The sequence below is a fragment of the Bombina bombina genome, chromosome 7 (assembly GCF_027579735.1).
Source record: "Bombina bombina isolate aBomBom1 chromosome 7, aBomBom1.pri, whole genome shotgun sequence".
Classification (NCBI taxonomy): domain Eukaryota; kingdom Metazoa; phylum Chordata; class Amphibia; order Anura; family Bombinatoridae; genus Bombina; species Bombina bombina.
Genome location: NC_069505.1, coordinates 595,155,423 through 595,162,595, shown reverse-complemented (window position 1 = coordinate 595,162,595; position 7,173 = coordinate 595,155,423).

Sequence of the window (7,173 nt, the reverse complement as noted above, 5' to 3'; positions counted from 1 at the left end):
AATTAATTTATTGATAGTGTAGTGTTAGGTTTAATTGTAACTTAGGTTAGGATTTATTTTACAGGTAATTTTGTAATTATTTTAACTATTTTAGCTATTAAATAGTTCTTAACTATTTAATAGCTATTGTACCTGGTTAAAATAAATACAAAGTTGCCTGTAAAATAAATATTAATCCTAAAATAGCTATAATATAATTATAATTTATGTTGTAGCTATATTAGGGTTTATTTTACAGGTAAGTATTTAGCTTTAAATAGGAATAATTTATTTAATAAGAGTTAATTTATTTCGTTAGAATAAAATTATATTTAATTTAGGGGGGTGTTAGGCTTAGGGTTAAAATTAGCTTTAGGGGTTAAAAAATTTATTAGAGTAGCGGTGAGCTCCGATCGGCAGATTAGGGGTTAATACTTGAAGTTAGGTGTCGGCGATGTTAGGGAGGGCAGATTAGGGGTTAATACTATTTATTATAGGGTTATTGAGGCAGGAGTGAGGCGGATTAGGGGTTAATAACTTTATTATAGTAGCGGTGAGATCCGCTCGGCAGATTAGGGGTTAATAAGTGTAGGCAGGTGGAGGCGACGTTGAGGGGGGCAGGTTAGGGGTTAATAAATATAATATAGGGGTCGGCGATGTTAGGGACAGCAGATTAGGGGTACATAAGGATAACGTAAGTAGCGGCGCTTTGCGGTCGGCAGATTAGGGATTAATTATTGTAGGTAGCTGGCGGCGACATTGTGGGGGGCAGGTTAGGGGTTAATAAATATAATATAGGGGTCGGCGGTGTTAGGGGCAGCAGATTAGGGGTACATAAGTATAACGTAGGTGGCGGTCGGCAGATTAGGGGTTAAAAACATTTAATCGAGTGGCGGCGATGTGGGGGGACCTCGGTTTAGGGGTACATAGGTAGTTTATGGGTGTTAGTGTACTTTAGAGTACAGTAGTTAGGAGCTTTATAAACCGGCATTAGCCCAGAATGCTCTTAACTACTGACTTTTTTCTGCGGCTGGAGTTTTGTCGTTAGATTTCTAACGCTCACTTCAGCCATGACTCTAAATACCGGAGTTAGAAAGATCCCATTGAAAAGATAGGATACACAATTGACGTAAGGGGATCTGCGGTATGGAAAAGTCGCGGCTGAAAAGTGAGCGTTAGACCCTTTCCTGACTGACTCCAAATACCGGCGGTAGCCTAAAACCAGCGTTAGGAGCCTCTAACACTGGTTTTCACGGCTACCGCCAAACTCTAAATCTAGGCCTTAGTTAATCCTATTTAAAACTAAATACTTACCTTTAAAATAAACCCTAATATAGCTACAATATAAATAATAATTATATTGTAGCTATCTTAGGATTTATTTTTATTTTACAGGCAAATTTCAATTTATTTTAACTAGGTACAATAGCTATTAAATAGTTATTAACTATTTAATAGCTACCTATTAAAATAAAGAGAAATTTACCTGTAAAATAAAAACTAACCTAAGTTACAATTACACCTAACACTACACTATACTTTAATAAATTATTCCTATTTAAAACTAAATACTTACCTGTAAAATAAACCCTAAGATAGCTACAATATAATTAATAATTACATTGTAGCTATTTTAGGTTTAAATTTATTTTACAGGTAACTTTGTATTTATTTTAGCTAGTTAGAATAGTTATTAAATAGTTATTAACTATTTAATAACTACCTAGCTAAAAGAAATACAAAATTACATGTAAAATAAATCCTAACCTAAGTTACAATTAAACCTAACACTACACTATCATTAAATTAATTAAATAAATTACCTACAAATAATTACAATTAAATACAATTAAATAAACTAACTAAAGTACAAAAAATAAAAAAAGCTAAGTTACAAAAAATAAAAAAAATAAGTTACAAACATTTAAAAAATATTACAACAATTTTAAGCTACTTACACCTAATCTAAGCCCCCTAATAAGATCCAATCAGCCAATCAGATTGAGCTCGCATTCTTTTGGCTGATCGGAACAGCCAATAGAATGCGAGCTCAATCTGATTGGATCAACAAATCAGATTGAACTTCAATCTGATTGGCTGATTCAATCAGCCAATCAGATTTTTCCTACCTTAATTCCGATTGGCTGATAGAATCCTATCAGCCAATCGGAATTGAAGGGACGCCATCTTGGATGACGTCCCTTAAAGGAATATCCATTCGTCGGTAGTCGTCGGGAAGAAGAGGATGGCTTCGCGTCGGCTCGTCTGAAGATGGCTCCGCTCCGGATGGATGAAAATTGAAGACACCGCTTGGAAGATGACATCACCGTATGGAAGACTTCTTCAGCGCCGCTTGGATGATGACTTCATCGGATGGACGATTTCTTCAGCGCCCCTTGGATGATGACTTCTGCCTCTCCGGATTTCCTCTTCGGTTCCATCGGTGGCTCGGCTGAGTGAAGACGACTCAAGGTAGGATGATCTTCAGGGGGGTAGTGTTAGGTTTTTTTAAGGGGGGTTTGGGTTAGATTAGGGGTATGTGGGTGGTGGGTTTTAATGTTGGGGGGGTTGTATTTTTCTTTTACAGGCAAAATAGCAGAATTCTTTGGGGCATGCCCCGCAAAAGGCCCTTTTAAGGGCTGGTAAGGTAAAAGAGCTTTGAACTTTTTCATTTAGAATAGGGTAGGGAATTTTTTTATTTTGGGGGGTTTGTTATTTTATTAGGGGGCTTAGATTAGGTGTAAGTAGCTTAAAATTGTTGTAATATTTTTTAAATGTTTGTAACTTTTTTTTTTTATTTTTTGTAACTTAGCTTTTTTATTTTTTGTACTTTAGTTAGTTTATTTAATTGTATTTAATTGTAGTTATTTGTAGGTAATTTATTTAATTAATTTAATGATAGTGTAGTGTTAGGTTTAATTGTAACTTAGGTTAGGATTTATTTTACAGGTAATTTTGTATTTCTTTTAGCTAGGTAGTTATTAAATAGTTAATAACTATTTAATAACTATTCTAACTAGCTAAAATAAATACAAAGTTACCTGTAAAATAAATATAAATCCTAAAATAGCTACAATGTAATTATTAATTACATTGTAGCTATCTTAGGGTTTATTTTACAGGTAAGTATTTAGTTTTAAATAGGAATAATTTATTAAAGTATAGAGTAGTGTTAGGTGTAATTGTAACTTAGGTTTGTTTTTATTTTACAGGTAAATTTCTCTTTATTTTAATAGGTAGCTATTAAATAGTTAATAACTATTTAATAGCTATTGTACCTAGTTAAAATAAATTGAAATTTGCCTGTAAAATAAAAATAAATCCTAAGATAGCTACAATATAATTATTATTTATATTGTAGCTATATTAGGGTTTATTTTAAAGGTAAGTATTTAGTTTTAAATAGGATTAACATAAGGCTAGATTTAGAGTTGGGCGGTAGCCGTCAAAACCAGCGTTAGAGGCTCCTAACGCTGGTTTTTACCGCCCTCTGGTATTTGGAGTCAGTCAGGAAAGGGTCTAACGCTCACTTTGCAGCCGCGACTTTTCCATACCGCAGATCCCCCTACGCCATTTGCGTAGCCTATCTTTTCAATGGGATCTTTCTAACGCCAGTATTTAGAGTCGTGGCTGAAGTGAGCGTTAGAAATCTAACGACAAAACTCCAGCCGCAGAAAAAAAACAGTAGTTAAGAGCTTTCTGGGCTAACGCCGGTTTATAAAGCTCTTAACTACTGTGCTCTAACGTACACTAACACCCATAAACTACCTATGTACCCCTAAACCGAGGCCCCCCCACACCGCCGCCACTCTATTAAATTTTTTAACCCCTAATCTGCCGCTCCGTACACCGCCGCCAGCTACATTATCCCTATGTACCCCTAATCTGCTGCCCCTAACATCGCCGACACCTACATAATATTTATTAACCCCTAATCTGCCCCCCCCAACGTCGCCGCTACCTTACCTACACTTTTTAACCCCTAATCTAACGACCGAACTGCACCGCTACTATAATAAATGTATTAACCCCTAATCCGCCTCACTCCCGCCTCAATAACCCTATAATAAATAGTATTAACCCCTAATCTGCCCTCCCTAACATTGCCGACACCTAACTTCAAACATTAACCCCTAATCTGCCGACCGGAGCTCACCGCTATTCTAATATATTTTTTAACCCCTAAAGCTAAGTCTAACACTAACACCCCCCTAAGTTAAATATAATTTTTATCTAACGAAATAAATTAACTATTATTAAATAAATTAATCCTATTTAAAACTAAATACTTACCTGTAAAATAAACCCTAATATAGCTACAATATAAATTATAATTATATTGTAGCTATTTTAGGATTAATATTTATTTTACAGGCAACTTTGTAATTATTTTAACCAGGTACAATAGCTATTAAATAGTTATTTACTATTTATTAGCTACCTAGTTAAAATAATTACAAAATTACCTGTAAAATAAATCCTAACCTAAATTACAATTAAACCTAACACTACACTAGCAATAAATAAATAAAATAAAATACCTACAATTATCTACAATTAAACCTAACACTACACTATCAATAAATTAATTAAATAAAATACCTACAATTATCTACAATTAAACCTAACACTACACTATCAATAAATTAATTAAATACAATACCTACAAATAAATACAATTAAATAAACTAACTAAAGTACAAAAAATAAAAAAGAACTAAGTTACAAAAAATAAAAAAATATTTACAAACATTAGAAAAATATTACAACAATTTTAAACTAATTACAACTACTCTAAGCCCCCTAATAAAATAACAAAGCCCCCCAAAATAAAAAAATGCCCTACCCTATTCTAAATTACAAAAGTTCAAAGCTCTTTTACCTTACCAGCCCTGAAAATGGCCCTTTGCGGGGCATGCCCCAAAGAATTCAGCTCTTTTGCCTGTAAAAGAAAAATACAACCCCCCCCAACATTAAAACCCACCACCCACATACCCCTAATCTAACCCAAACCCCCCTTAAATAAACCTAACACTAAGCCCCTGAAGATCTCCCTACCTTGTCTTCACCTCACCGGGTTCAGCGATCGGTCCAGAAGAGGGTCCGAAGTCTTGATCCAAGCGGCGGCTGAAGAACTCCATCATCGGGCTGAAGTCGGAAGTCCATCATCGGGATGAAGTCTTCTATCAAGCCGCATCTTCAATCTTCTTTCTTCCGGAGCCGAGCGGAGCCATCTTCTTCCCAGCCGACGTGGATCCAACCTCTTCAAGCGACGCCTACTCGCCGAATGACGGTTCCTTTAAATGATGTCATCCAAGATGGCGTCCCTCGAATTCCGATTGGCTGATAGGATTCTATCAGCCAATCGGAATTAAGGTAGGAATATTCTGATTGGCTGATGGAATCAGCCAATCAGATTCAAGTTCAATCCGATTGGCTGATCCGATCAGCCAATCAGATTGAGCTCGCATTCTATTGGCTGTTCTGATCAGCCAATAGAATGCGAGCTCAATCTGATTGGCTGATTCCATCAGCCAATCAGAATTTTCCTACCTTAATTCCTATCAGCCAATCGGAATTCGACGTACGCCATCTTGGATGACGTCATTTAAAGGAACCGTCATTCGGCGAGTAGGCGTCGGTAGAAGAGGATGTTCCGCGTCGGCTGGAAGATGATGGCTCCGGAAGAAAGAAGATTGAAGATGCTGCTTCATAGAAGACTTCATCCCGATTATGGACTTCTTCAGCGCTCGCTTGGATCAAGACTTCAGCCCGATGATGGATTTCTTCAGCCGCCGCTTGGATCCAGACTTCAGCCCGAGGATGGACGTCACTCTTCAGCCCCCCGCTTGGGCTTGGTTCAAGACATCGGAGGCTCTTCTGGACAGATCGGGACCCAGTGTGGTGAAGACAAGGTAGGGAGACCTTCAGGGGCTTAGTGTTAGGTTTATTTAAGGGGGATTTGGGTTAGATTAGGGGTATGTGGGTGGTGGGTGTTAATGTTGGGGGGGTATTGTATGTTTTTTTTTACAGGCAAAAGAGCTGAATTCTTTGGGGCATGCCCCGCAAAGGGCCCTTTTCAGGGCTGGTAAGGTAAAAGAGCTTTTCTATTTTAATTTTAGAATAGGGTAGGGCATTTTTTTATTTTGGGGGTCTTTGTTATTTTATTAGGGGGCTTAGAGTAGGTGTAATTAGTTTAAAATTGCTGTAATATTTTTCTAATGTTTGTAAATATTTTTTTATTTTTTTGTAACTTAGTTCTTTTTTATTTTTTGTACTTTAGTTAGTTTATTTAATTGTATTTATTTGTAGGTATTGTATTTAATTAATTTATTGATAGTGTAGTGTTAGGTTTAATTGTAGATAATTGTAGGTATTTTATTTAATTTATTTATTGATAGTGTAGTGTTAGGTTTAATTGTAGATAATTTTAGGTAGTTTATTTAATTTATTTATTGATAGTGTAGTGTTAGGTTTATTTGTAACTTAGGTTAGGATTTATTTTACAGGTAATTTTGTAATTATTTTAACTAGGTAACTATTAAATAGTTCTTAACTATTTAATAGCTATTGTACCTGGTTAAAATAAATACAAAGTTGCCTGTAAAATAAATATTAATCCTAAAATAGCTACAATATAATTATAATTTATATTGTAGCTATATTAGGGTTTATTTTACAGGTAAGTACTTAGCTTTAAATAGGAATAATTTATTTAATAAGAGTTAATTTATTTCGTTAGAATAAAATTATATTTAACTTAGGGGGGTGTTAGGGTTAGGGTTAGAATTAGCTTTAGGGGTTAAAAAATGTATTAGAGTAGCGGTGAGCTCCGATCGGCAGATTAGGGGTTAATACTTGAAGTTAGGTGTTGGCGATGTTAGGGAGGGCAGATTAGGGGTTAATACTATTTATTATAGGGTTATAGAGGCGGGAGTGAGGCGGATTAGGGGTTAATAACTTTATTATAGTAGCGGTGCGGTCCGCTCGGCAGATTAGGGGTTAATAAGTGTAGGCAGGTGGAGGCGACATTGAAGGGGGCAGATTAGGGGTTAATAAATATAATATAGGGGTTGGCGGTGTTAGGGGCAGCAGATTAGGGGTACATAGCTATAATGTAGCTTGCCGTGGTGTACGGAGCGGCAGATTAGGGGTTAATAATAATATGCAGGGGTCAGCGATAGCGGGGGCGGC